The sequence below is a fragment of the Hylobates moloch genome, unplaced genomic scaffold, assembly GCF_009828535.3.
Source record: "Hylobates moloch isolate HMO894 unplaced genomic scaffold, HMol_V3 SCAFFOLD_9, whole genome shotgun sequence".
NCBI classification, from domain to species: Eukaryota; Metazoa; Chordata; class Mammalia; order Primates; family Hylobatidae; genus Hylobates; species Hylobates moloch.
This window is the reverse complement of record NW_026652284.1, coordinates 58814096-58827412: the sequence shown is the minus strand read 5'-3', so window position 1 is coordinate 58827412 and position 13317 is coordinate 58814096.

Genomic DNA, 13317 nt, shown 5'->3' with positions numbered 1-13317 from the left:
GGGGAAGCAGGCAGGCCCTACATGGCTGGAGCAGGAGAAAGAGAAGTGGGAGGTGCTACACACTTTTAAACAACCAGATATCATGAGAACTCACTATCACCAGAAAGGCAAGGGGAAAGTCCTCCCCCATGATCAAGTCACCTCCCACTAGGCCCCTCCTCCAAAATTGGGGATTACAATTTGACATGAGATTTGGGTAGGGACACAAATCTGAACCATATCATTTGGTTACAATCAATGAATGTATACTGATACATTATTACTAACTATAAATAAAGTCTAACTACATTTAAGTTTCCCTGGTTTTTACCTAATATCCTTAAATCTGTTCCAGGCGTCCATCGGATACCACACTAAATTTAGTTGTCATGTCCCGTTAAGCTCCTCTTAGCTGTGATCGTTTTTCTTGTTTTTGATGACCTTGACAGTTTTGAGGAGTAGTGGTCGAGTATTTGCCAGAAGGCCTCACTGTTGCAATTTGTCTGATGCTTTTCTTATGATAAGACTGGAGTTGTGAACTATTGGCAGGAGAAAGAGGTAAAGTCCCATTTTCCTCACATCATATGAAGGTGCTATAGTATTGATGTGATTTATGACTGGTGATGTGTTGACCTTGATCGTCTGACTGAGGCAGTGTTTGTCAGGTTTCTCTACTGTAACGTTATTGCCCATTCCTTCCATACTGTACTTGTAGGAAGTAACTACATGAAACCCAAACCTAAGGAGTGGGACTTTGGCTGTACCTCCCTGAGGGCAGAGTGTGTACATGAAGTATATGGAATTCTGCACAGGAGATCTGTCTATTCTCTACCAAGTATTCAATTACTTATTGATATCAATATTATAGACTCATGGAGATGTATTATATTTTATGCTTTTGGTAATAATCAATTACTACTTTATTTTGTTGTTCAATTTGTTCCAGTTTTGCCCATTGGAAGCTCTTTCAGTAGGTTCCTGTGCTCCTTTGACATACCCCCTTTGATGTGTGAGTGTGTATGTGTGTGTCTGTGGCAGGAGTGGCAGGGCCATTAACAATCCCTTACTTTATGATATTATCAGTTCCTCCAGTCTCAACTTGTATACGGCCTGCTTCATTCCTAGAATCAGCAGTTTCTTCATGGAGCCCTTGTTCCTTTTACTGGAGAATGGTAATACAAATCAAGATCTGGGCCCTAGACACGGTCATTATTGGCGGGTCATTTTGTCTAGGCCTTTCAACTAAGACAGGGAATATATGTATATACTTACCCATGCATATATACATAAGTATTTCTATATGTGACCATTCTGTTTCTTTATTAAGCTAAATGTGAGCACATACTTATGTCTCCAACTTTAATCCTTTAACACATAGATCATTCTAGCCTCCTCCCTTTGCTTGTCTGTAAATTCCTATTCCAATAGTGAGAATCATGGCTCCCACCATTCACTGTTATAATTGTTCAATTTCAGTGTATATGTAAAGCAGTATAAAAATTGTTAACCCTTTCCCACAATATCACAATTTTTAGAGAAATATATATAACTCTCCTATACTGTGTTTAATGAGTTTAAATGCCCATACCTTTGTATATCATGAATTTTGTTTTTAAATATTTTGATAACAGTATTTTAAATTTGATAATTAGTTTCCTTTTCAATTCTACATATTATATTTTATGCATTTAAAAGCATTATTTTAAGAAGAGTTATGTAGGTTGCTTCAGATTGTCCAAGGGAGCCATGGCAAAACTTAGGATACAAATTGTAGACTATTACTGTGAGGCTATAATGAGATGGCGTGAAATTGCCACTCCAGAGCTTCGGGGAGCTGATACTCTGTAAGTGTTATCCTTGCATACTTGGGCAGGCTTCTGTCCCCTTTCTCCTTTGAAAGTTCTAAATACCTTGAATGAGAGAACATGTTCAGCCTTCATAATTTATCATTTGGTTGAAGGATTTGCTAGGTATCTCATGTTGAAGATAAAAGTCCTTATAAAGTAAAGAGGCAGGAGGATGAGAAGGTGAAGAGAACCAGAAGGTTGAGATGACTGTGAAGGTTAGAGGTTTTGTAATTGAGCAGACTTGGTCTTGGATCCCCACCACTCACAGCCTGACTTTGTCTTGTTTCTGAGATGAATACAGCAATTGTCTCAAGAGTGAAAGATGTTTGATCTTTTCCTTCAAGTTGCCTGAGGCAGTAGGGATGCAACTGTGGCGACTTGGGACAGTCCCAGAACATGTTTTCTTGACCCCCCAGTGTAGTTTACATCTGTGAAGCCAGACTCACTGAAGATAGTTTCTTGTGATAATATAGATACGTTCATCTATCGAAGTATTCTTACCAGGTACTTTTTATTCATGGAAAGGAATCAGTGTGTTGATGGTATTAAAGACAACAGTCAAAGACATTAAATGGCAGGATTGAACTGCTTCTGATATTCTAGCATGGTAAGAGACATAGGGAAGCCAGAAAGAAAAGGGGAAAGATATTGGTAAATGTCTTATGTCAACATATAGGGTTTGAATCTGTCTTCTTGGACTTTACATACAGCAATATGTAATTTTTTTTAACCTATGACTTGTTATTTTACAATTTTTTTTTTTTTAAAAACCCTAAACCTTGGATCTTGACTTTGAGGTCTACAATGCTTCCTTTCTGATATTCTCAAATGAGAGATCAAATGACCTAGTGATATCATGAGTCTCAGCAAGGGAAAATGTGAAACCCGAGCCAGAGGCCCTGTGTGCTGGGAGCTGTCAGCATTTAGAACCACTCCTTTGGGTTAAGGGAGTCCTTCCAGAAAGGACTCATTTAAATGCAAATACACTATCAGGAGTAGTAACTGAGTATCTCATTTGCAGCCATTAACAATTTAGCAGAGATTAGATTCTCAGATTTATTATTGAGAGGAGTTGTCAGGGTGATTTGGCCCCAGCATCTGTCACCCCATTGCCTGCCAGGTCTCCTGTTCTCATCACTCCATAGGCGTCTGCCTGAAACTGGGAACTTGGTCTACTAGGAAAGAATTGGGCACTTAGTGAATAATAATCAATATTGTTTTACATAATTTTGACTTAAGAGAAAGGGTAGGAGAAGGATTTCCATGGTAATGGTACTGTGTGTGTGTGTGTGTCTGCTAGGCTTGGGCTGATTATGCAAAGCTAGCAATAGAAACAGTTGCATTCAAGTAATCATAGGTAGGCTAAGAATTTTCTATACTAATATGAAAACATTTTGATATATGATACAGGGAACAAAAACCTATCATTTATGTGAAGATTGGTATTAGATCTTGAAGAGTTTCAGCAGATTGAACAGAAATAGGACAATGCAAGAAGAGGAAGTGACTATAAACAGAACAGAAACTGTTTTGACATTAGGAAGAATTCACTTTGTTTATACTGGTAAGGAGTTGACATAAAATTCTAGGTCTATGTAACACAGCTACTATGCTGTAATCGGAACTCTGTATTTAATTGTGAAATGTCTATTTGCTTAGATGACATACCTAATAAATGGCACATGATGCATTTCATACTGTGGTGTAAGTAATACTCAAATAAACCTTTAAAAAATTATTATGAAAGCATGGGATAAAACAATCTACTTAGGTGATGCTTTACATTTTTTTCACTTCTTTTATTTTAAGAATATGATGAAACCAATAAAATCTTCCTCTCAAGAAAAGTATGATTTACTGAAAACTTTTCTACTGCAATGAGTAGATTATCAAATAATATTTATAAAGAATTATGTCTATCATTCATCGATGACAAATTTCTTCATCAATTTCTTACCATATACAATTTAGTAAATTATCAAATAATTTTAATAAAGAATTATGTCTATCATACTTCATGAATGAAAAAATTTTTCATCCATTATATACAATTTAGGCTATTAAAAAGGTAAATAAGTTTAAAATAAGCTTCAATGAACTGTGTTCATCAGACAAGTTGATATTCATTCAGCAGATTATTGAGTACAGTGTACTAGTACTGCTGTTCTAATCACTGAAGGTACAAACACGGACAAATAAAGCTCTTCTTCATGGATATTTTGTCCAAGTAAAAGGAGACAGAATTTTTACTCTGTTCGTTCATGGCCCTTTCCACCAACTAATATGGCATGATAGTTGGTGGAAAGGGCCATGAAGGAGCAGAGTAGGAATGCAGGGCTGGGCCTGGCTCACACCTGTAATCCCAGCACTTTGGGAGGCCCAGGCAGGCGGATCACCTGAGGTCAGGAATTTGACACCAGCCTGGCCAACATGGTGAAACCCCATTTCTACTAAAAATACAAAAATTAGCTGGGCATGGTGGTGCATGCTTGTAGTCCCAGCTACTTGGGAGGCTGAGGCAGGAGAATTGCTTGAACCCAGGAGGCGGAGGTTGCAGTGAGCGGAGATCATGCCAATGCACTCCAGCCTGGGCAACAGAGACTCTGGGGCTCCGTCTCAAAAAAAAAAAAAAAAAAAAAAAAAAGAGAATGCAGGTATAGGGGTAGTTACATAAGGTAGTAGGGGACACTTGGCCAGAGATTTGAAGACAATGTGAAAGCAAGATGTGTGAACACTTGAAGAGGTTCAGCACATGCAAGTAGGTGAGCATATACGTCATGTGTTCCAGGAACTGAAAGGTTAGTTTCTTTGTAGTGAAATGATCAAAGGGGGAAATTGTTAGGAGATGAGATTAGAAAAGTAGGTGAGTGAATGTTCATTTAGAGCCTAAAAAGGCAGTGAGATTTGGGGGATTAAGACTTTGTTTTTAGACTTGCTAACTTTGTGTTTCTGATCAGATCTTAGTGGAGATGTGAAGTAGACAACTGGATGTACTAGTCTGAAATTCATGGGAGAGATATCATGGCCGTAGATGAAAATTTATGAATCATCATGGTACCTAAAGTCTTTAGATCGGATGAAATCACCTTGGAGGTAAGTGTAGCAAGAGAATAGATGATGTCTGAGGACTGAGCCATGGGGCATGCCAGAGGATCCAGCAGAGGGTATAAAAAGAAGTGCGCAGGGAGATAGGGAAAGTTGTCCCAGAAGCAAAGTGAAAAGGGCTTAGAAGGAGGAGGGAGGGTTTATTGCTCCTACACTGCTAGTAGATTAATATGAGAAGTGATAATTGAGTGTAGGATTTGCAACATGGAGATACCTAATTTCCTTGATAAGAACAATTTCTGTGTTCTTATCAAAGAACAAAAAAATAGTGTAAATGAGTAAATGAAGTGAAAAAATAAAAGGCAGCCTTTTAAAAGTAGTTTTGTTATAAAACTAAGCAAGAAATGCGTAATAATTAGAGCAGGATATAGGAATAAAAAGATTTTTTTTTCTTTGAGATGGACATTTTTGTATGCTGTGGGAACAACTAGTAGAGAACAAGTAACTGATGACACAGGAAAAAGATACTCAGAAGGGTTCTAGTGCAGGAGAGAGGATTTGGCCTTAGATCAGAGGACAAGTATTTCTTCCCCCAAAAGAGAGGGGAGGCAGAGCACTTGGCTTCAAGTAGACCCAGATAGGTTGGTAAACTTGATGTTCAGAGCTCTGGGAATTTTGCCTTGCTCTCACTTGTATTCCCAATGAAATAAGAAGCAGCTGAGAATTTAGAAAGATGAATTGGTATTGGAGATGTGAGGAAAGAGAAGTTTTGAAACAGTTGCCTAGAAGGGAGTGAAAGAGAACTGATTTGCACTGAGTTTTCTAATAAGTACTAGCAAGTTCACTTAGGCTTATGATTATGAATTTAAACGAGACAAATTAGCAAAGTTGCTGGGTTTTCTCCAGCCATGGTTAGCTGCCTGGTGCGAGTGCTGAGTTGACCTAGGGTTCTGTTCCACTGGGGTTGGCATCTTGTCAGCCAGTACAACAGAGAATGATGGCCGTCGGAGCTTGGAGTGAATACAGCGAGTGATTCCAATAGGAACCATGGACTCTGATCTGGGTAAGCAGGGAACAGCATTAGATTGTGAGCAATAGTCTCATACTTGATTTTAACTTTATGAATCACAAGGGCTGAAAACCCTGACTCATAACAGTGTGTTAAGGGCAAACACAACTAGAACTCAGTTTACTGTGTTGTACAGAAATTTTCTATTTTTCTTTTAGTTGAATTCCTGTCTGTAATTTCTTGTCTCTTAAGATGGTGATAGCATCTTAGGTGATATATACATTTTTGATAAAGTAATCTCAGAAATATATTTTAAAAATAAAATTTAAAGCTGTCAGAATAGAAATAAGTACAAGAGAGCTTACAGTGTTTTCAAGTGCTTTCCTTATCACTAAAGAGACATTTATATGATTTTGTTACATTTGACTCCAACTTCCAGATAATACGTACCTCCTTTGGCATTGAAAATAGGAATAAAAAGTAGAAATTAAACAAAAATCTTATCCTCAAAGAGCTATACTAGCATTGTTTTCTTTCTAATATGGGCTTAATGTCATTAATGACTCCATTTTTTTTCTCCAAGGAATCCAGTTTATTACTAATTTTCCCTGCATTGTGCATGTGTTGTAAGTTTGCCCCCTTGTGGATGATTCCGGAACTGTCAACATTATTTTTTTTTTCTTGTTTTTAGGAGGAAAAAAGACTGAAAGTGTAGATATTGTCGTAAACGGGAATTATTTTTAAAGAAATGTGGAGACTAACCAAAAGAGGTTCAAATTGTTGGACATTTACCTCTCTTCTGTTAGTTTTCAAATTTACTATTATATTAAGGTCCCCACTAACTGAATTTGGAAATGATACTCAAAGAAGTTAAAATGTTAATATTATCTTATAATATGAGAATACAGAATTTAAAAAGCTAGTCTCACCATTATTATACATTAAAAGTCTCAAACTTTTCAACTTAGTAGGATATGATGGCTTTCTTTAAATTAGCTTGAGATTATATAAATATAAATACAAGGCAGCCCACAATTGATTAATCTTCACTTGCTAGGGTTACATATGGAATTATACAAATTATGAGAAATCCCATTCTTGATATTGTGCATACATCAATAAATCTGACGTTTCATTAATAGTTTTCTATACCATCTTAGAAAAAATATCTTTAATGCACTTAACTAAGCATTTGTGACTTGGCTCCTAGAGACCAAGAAGTAGCATAAAAAAATCAGTAATTTTTATTTACTATTTTATTTATAAAACATTATCTATTGATCACTTACTGTGTGCTTGGAACTATTTTATATTCCAGGGATAAGACCCAGTTTCTTTCCTCAAAATAGTTGCAATCCGACGGGGGAACAAACAAATTGCAATAAAGTGTTATAAATTTTGCTGCAGAGTTTTGTACATAATATGAATATAAGCAACACATTTTAATTCTAGAAGAGTAGTTAAGGAAAGCATCATAGAAGAGAGGACCTGAGCTGCCTTGTGAAGTGTTTAATAGTTGAAGAATTAGAGCCAAGGGATAGAAAGCAGAGGAGTTTAGCCGAGGAAGGAAATATACACAGAGGTAATCTTGTGGCTTATTCACCAGTTCTTATTGTGTACACCTGCTGGTAACTTCATCATCATCGTCATTGTCATCATGCTGGCACTAGTGAATACATACTTACTGCCACAAGTCAAATAAGCTCTTAATATGTAGTACCTAAATGTTTTTTACCATCCACTTTATATTACAATTATTCTCACTTCACACACAAGAAAATGAAACCTTAGTTAGATTAAGTTACTTGCTTGAGCCTAGGTGTTACACTTTAAACTTTATGCTCTGAACCTCTGCACTTTGCTAGCTAGAATGATTTGCCCATAGTAAGAGCTCAAATACTGGTTAGTAAGCATAATAATTTCATAAAAAGCAAAGCAAAGTAGTCCACTTTGATATTTATGAGGAGGTTAGGGAACATGCTTAAGGGCTTATGGATGAATAATTAAGATGAGAAATGCTCAAAGAATAGGGAAAATTGTATTATGCATGTATTGTGGCAAAAAAGAATCCTTTCTAATATCTAACTTCCAGTTCATAGCGCGATATTTATACTAACACACTTAGGCAACATCAGTGGAGTGTTCCCTTCTCCTTTGTGACAGGGCAATGTTGTCGATGCATGGAAAGAAAATTGACATTACCTGCACACTGTAACTCTTTAGGAATAAAACCCTTTGGGATTTTTTTCATTTTATTTGTCAGCTGGTGTATATGAATCATTTTAGGTGAAGAATTATTGCCTGATTGGAGATACTGTGTTTGAATTTTCTACAGATGACAATAAAGAACTTCTTCTAGTTTTAAAATACCATATCTGACAAATGAGTTGTTATGCTAAAGAGAGTAATCAATGCCATAATGTGTCTGGAATCTAAAATAAATGAGAAATAGCTAAAGGAACTGGGAATAGATGAAATGAGACAAGACCAGATGGGAACTAGGTGGCAGCTCTAAAATATTTGAGGCATTGTCCTATGAAAAAAGGGTTAGGCTATTTCAAACAGAATTTAGACCCGTGAGCCAGGCTTAAGTTCATAAAAGGATGAACATTTTAATGATTGGAACCTTTCAAGAAATTAGACCACATTTTAAAATTATAAACTCCCTGTCTCTGAATATTTCAGCAGAGGTTGAAGCTAAGAAATTGAGAAAGTAAATTCTAAGGGTCTTTACAGTGAGAAAATTCTATGGTTTTCTAACTCCTCATAAATTTGTGTAGTTCATGCATTCCGCTCATCATGACACTTAATTGTATAAGGTTTTGAAAAGTCATCGTTCAAAGCTGACATTTTCCTCTGCCACACATTATGAGTCTTTTGTAAATATTATCTTCTACATCAAATTTGTAATATTCCTAAACAAGATGCTTTTCTTCATAGGAAATTAAAAGAGGTTCAGAAATTTTCAAACTAAGTTTTTACCAACTGTATTATTAAGCTTAATTTACCAAAACACTTCATACATAAGGGCATGAGTTCCCATATAGCGTTTACTCAGCTTTCTCAAGTGTTTATATTTTACATAACCACTGTACAATTATGGAAGTAAGAAAATTTGCACTGGTACCATTCTGTTAACTGCTTTACAGATTGTACTCAAATACTGCCTATGGTCTCTCCGTCTAGGTTCCTATCCAGGTTCACTTATCTCAGTTATTTGCTATACCTCCTCATTCTCCTTCAATCTAGGATAATTTTTCAGTCTTTCATGACCTTGAGTTTATGGAGAATCCTAGGCAGTTATTTTGTACAATCTCCTTCACTTTGAGTTTGTCTGATATGTTCTCATGGTTAGACTGAGGTTATGCGATAACTGGCAGGAGCACCAAAGGATGTTATGCCCTTCTCAGTGTGCCATATTAGGGAATACAAGAAATGCATATGTCTCATTACTGGGTGGTATTAACTTGGGTGACTTGTTTATAAGGATAGCAGCAAAATTATTATTTTACCCTTTAATATGGATTTTTCTGGGGAGATAATGTTAGATTGCTCAATTATTCTATTTCTTGTTTCATCCTCCCATATCAATTTTAGCAACTGCCAATAATTCCTGCTTCCACCAGTTACTTTGTTGTTTCACAAATGGTCATTTTCTATTCTCATAATTCCTTCAACAGTTATTAATTTAACTGTAAGGAAGCACTGTTCCTTCCCCTCATTTGCATATTATTTATATCAGTGTATACTTATGGATATTTATTTTATTCTCTGTGTTAAAATCAATTACAATTATTAATTACATCATTGCTCAAATTGTTCCAGATTTGGTCATTGGACTCCTTCAAATCGTCTCCTGTGGTTTTTTTTTTTTTTTTTTTTTTTACAGGGCCATACAATTTTTTGAGTAGTACTTTCCTTTCTCGCACCACAAAATGCTCCAGTCCTATCTTTTACTTTCCCTGTCCCAGCTCTTAATCCATTATTTCTCCAAGGAGTTCTGGTTCCTTGAATTATATGATAGTAATTACAGGCTGGGCATGGTGGATCAGGTCTATAATCCCAGCACTTTTGGAGGTCGAGGTGGGAAAATCGCTTGAGTCCAGGAGTTTGAGACCAGCCTGAGCAACATGGCGAAACCCCATCTCTAGAAAAAAAAACAAAAACAAAACAAAAAATTAGCTAGATGTGGTGGCACACGCCTGTAGCCCATAGCCCCAGCATCTTGGCATGAGTTATATTCATTACTAACCAGGTTACCCAATTACAGACAAAACTAACATACACACAAAAACATCTGTTTTTATATTTATTTATGTGAATATATGTTTATATATAGATATCTGTATGATTATCTGTATAAAAGTATGCGTTCAAACTTATACCTGGATTCCAGTCCAACTCAGGGTTTATTTTGCCCTCCTCTCTCACTCTTTCTTTATTTGTAACTTCTTATTTTCTTTCTTTCTTTTTTTATTATACTTTTAAGTTCTGGGATACATGTGCAGAATGTGCAGGTTCGTTACATAGGTATACATGTGCCATGGATATTTGCTGCACCCATCAACCGCTCATCTACATTAGGTATTTCTCCTAACGCTATCCCTCTCCCCCAGTCCCTCACCCCTCGACAGGCCCTGGTGTGTGATGTTCCCCTCTCTGTGTCCATATGTTCTTGTTGTTCAACTCTCACTTATGAGTGAGAACATGCGGTGTTTGGTTTTCTGTTACTGTGTTAGTTTGCTGAGAATGATGGTTTCCAGCTTCATCCATGTCCCTGCAGAGGACATGAACTCATCCTTTTTTATGGCTGCATAGTATTCCATGGTGTATATGTGCCACATTTTCTTTATCCAGTCTATCACTGATATGCATTTGGGTTGATTACAAGTCTTCGCTATTGTGAATAGTGCTGCAATAAACATATGTGTGCATGTGTCTTTATAGTAGAATGATTTATAAGCCTTTGGGTATATACCCAGTAATGGAATTGCCGGGTCAAATGGTATTTCTAGTTCTAGATCCCTGAGGAGTCTCCACACTGTCTTCCACAATGGTTGAACTAATTTATACTCCCACCAACAATGTAAAAGCATTCCTGTTTTTCCACATCCTCTCCAGCATCTGTTGTTTCCTGACTTTTTAATGATCGTCATTCTAACTGGCATGAGATAGTATCTCATTGTGGTTTTGATTTGCATTTCTGTAATGACCAGTGATGATGTGCTTTTCTTCATGTCTGTTGGCCGCATAAATGTTTTCTTTTGAGAAGCATCTGTTCATATCCGTGCCCACTTTTTGATGGGCTTGTTTGTTTCTTTCTTGTAAATTTGTTTACATTTCTTGTAGATTCTGGATATTAGCCCTTTGTTAGATGGATAGATTGCAAAAATTTTCTCCCATTCTGTAGGTTGCCTGTCCATTCTGATGATAGTTTCTTTTGCTGTGCAGAAGCTCTTTAGTTTAATTAGATCCCATTTGTCAATTTTGGCTTTTGTTGCCATTGCTTTTGGTGTTTTAGTCATGAAGTCTTTGCCCATGCCTATGTCCTGAATGGTATTGTTTCGGTTTTCATCTAGGGTTTTTTATGGGTTTAGGTCTTACATTTAAGTCTTTAATCCATCTTGAGTTAATTTTTAAAAACTCTCAATAAACTAGGCATTGATGGAACGTATCTCAAAATAATAAGAGCTATTTAGGACAAACCCACAGCCAATATACTGAATGGGCAAAAACTGGAAGCATTCCCTTTGAAAACTGGCACAAGACAAGGATTCTCTCTCTTACCACTCCTATTCAACATAGTATCAGAATTTCTGGCCGGCGCAATCAGGCAAGAGAAAGAAATAAAGGGTATTCAAATAGGAAGAGAGGAAGTCAAATTGTCTCTGTTTGCAGATGACATGATTGTATACTTAGAAAACTCCATTGTGTCAGCCCAAAATCTTCTTAAACTGATAAGCAACTTCAGCAAAGTCTCAGGATACCAAATCAATGTGCAAAAATCACAGGCATTTCTATACACCAATAACAGACAAACAGAGAGCCAAATCATGGGGGAACTCCAATTCACAATTGCCACAAAGAGAATAAAATACCTAGGAATCCAACTTACAAGGGACGTGAAGGACCTCTTCAAGGAGGACTACAAACCACTGCTCAAGGAAATAAGAGAGGACACAAACAAATGGAAAAGCATTCCATGCTCATGGATAGGAAGAATCAACATCGTGAAAATGGCCATACTGCTCAAAGTAATTTATAGATTCAATGCTATCCCCATCAAGCTACCACTGACTTTCTTCACAGAATTAGAAAAAACTGCTTTAAATTTCATATGGAACCAAAAAAGAGCCCGTATAGCCGAGACAATCCTAAGCAAAAAGAACAAAGCTGGAGGCATCATGCTACCTGACTTCAAACTATACTACAAGGCTACAGTAACCAAAACAGCATGGTACTGGTACCAAAACAGATATATAAACTAATGGAACAGAACAGAGGCCTCAGAAATAACGTCACACATCTATAGCCATCTGATCTTTAAAAAACCTGACAAAAATAAGCAATGGGGAAAGGATTCCCTATTTAACAAATGATGTTAGGAGAACTGGCTAGCCATATGCAGAAAACTGAAACTGGACCCCTTCCTTACACCTTATACTTCTTTCATTAACAGTGAGAAATGGATTCTCCTGATCCACATTCTATTTACTTGCTTGTTTAGTCCTAGAATACACATAATAATTTAAGAATTGTGAAAAAAATTAATAAGTTGGTAAGGTTTGGCTGTGTGTCCCATCCAAATTGCATGTTGAATTGTAATTCTCAGTGTTACAGAGGGAGCTGGTGGGAGGTGATTGGCTTATGGGGGCAGATTTCCCCCAGCCATTCTTGTGATAGTGAGTTCTCACGAGATCTTGTTGTTTAAAGGTGTGTAGCACTTCCTTGCTCTCTCTCTCCCTCCTGCCACCATGTGGAGAGGGTGCTTTCTTCCTCATCATCCTTCTGCCATGATTGGAAATTTCCTGCGTTCTCCCAGCATGCTTCCTGTATAGCCTGTGGCACTTTGAGTCAATTAATCCTCTTTTCTTCATAAATTACCCAGTCTCAGGTAGTTCTTTATAGCAGTGTGAAAATGGGCTAACACACAAGTACAATGTTTGTGTACAGTTCTTTTTGTCTTTAGCCTTACAGTATGTGTAAGCTCAAAAGTGTATGGTCAAGATACTGTTTCTTAAAGTTTAGGTCAGTTTTTCTGCACTTCAGTGTAATTTTGTTATTTGTTTGTAATCCAGTTAGGCTAATTTGTCATGGTTTGTGTTCCATTTTGAGATCTTTCCAAAACCTGCTTGATTTTAAATATTTACCTGGAAATGTACGATTTTCCATTTTCTTAATCTCAGGATTATACAAAAAGGCATACTAATAGAAATG